This window comes from Tiliqua scincoides, chromosome 7 (genome assembly GCF_035046505.1).
Source record: "Tiliqua scincoides isolate rTilSci1 chromosome 7, rTilSci1.hap2, whole genome shotgun sequence".
NCBI classification, from domain to species: Eukaryota; Metazoa; Chordata; class Lepidosauria; order Squamata; family Scincidae; genus Tiliqua; species Tiliqua scincoides.
In genome coordinates this window covers 74,210,957-74,212,103 of record NC_089827.1, presented here as the reverse complement: position 1 = coordinate 74,212,103, position 1,147 = coordinate 74,210,957, and the positions used below count along the sequence as shown (strand labels likewise).

General features: G+C 50.2%; 1 pseudogene; it reads right to left on the bottom strand.

The window, feature by feature from the left end:
* Positions 1–342: 342 nt before the first annotated feature.
* Positions 343–462, bottom strand: LOC136658074 (5S ribosomal RNA; annotated as a pseudogene).
* Between the last annotated feature and the right edge of the window lie 685 nt (positions 463–1,147).

Here is a 1,147-nt window from a genome sequence, read left to right as displayed (position 1 = left end):
CACAGGGGTCTCGGGAGGGCAGGGAGGAGGCAGGAGGGAGGCATTCCAGGGCAGGGGGAGGGCGGGCTAAGGGTGTTCCAGGGGGTGGGTGGGTGGAAGGTGGGGCTGGGACCCAGAAATTATGCTGAATCCCAACTCCGTTCCCTGAGCAGAACAGAGCGACTTGAAGCCGCTCTGTTCTCCTCAGACCTGTGCCACCTCCTGCGGTGGCTCATCCAAGGAAACCCATTGGGGTTGTGGTGACTTACCCAGGGGTAAGGGGAAGAGTTTCCCCTTGCCTCTGGCTGAGTCACTTCAGACCCCAATGGTTGGCAACCTTCAGTCTCGAAAGACTATGGTGTAAGCCTACAGCACCCAGTATTCCCAGGCGGTCTCCCATCCAAGTACTAACCAGGCCTGACCCTGCTTAGCTTCCAAGATCAGACAAGATTGGGCATGTGCAGGGTAACAGTTGCTGTCACCAATCTTGTGTTGGATACAGTGGATGCCTCCTGGCTTGTCTGTTCCAGCCCAAGACAGGATTGCGCTGAGCGTGACATGGACCTCTTAGCTGAACATAGTAGCTTCTTTGTTTCAAATTTGATTTTGGGTAGGTTATAAAAATTGAGCCATCCCCTCTGCCTCAAAATCAGACCTGATTCCACAAAGAGAAGAGAAGCGATTGTTTCCCTGAGGTCCCTGTTAGTCAGATAATTTGCCTGGATGTGATTCGACTGATAGAATTATAAACCTGCAGAAAAGACATGAAGCATGTGATGCGTTTTCAGGTGCAAGAGCTCCTTCACATCATATATCTTGGCAGAACAGGATGAACAGAGAAAAAAGAACAAGGATTTCAAGGCTATTATTTTCCCCTACTCCATGCAGGCCTGATCGGTGGCTATATTAATTGACAAATCAGCAGCATTTAGAAGTGCTAGATGATGACGGCTTCACGTGGTTGGTGTGTGATGATAACCCTTGCAGTGCTTGGTAATTACGGAGGCGTCAGCAGCATTCGGAGCTCCTCATTTCAATAATGCTGCTTGCACATCGTTTGTTCGGAAGCGCACGCTGATTCTCTAGCTTGTGACGAGGCCTCTCTCTCCTGCAACGTGCTGACATCGAGATATTTTTTCGCCACAGGAAAGAGTAGACAAAAGCTCTC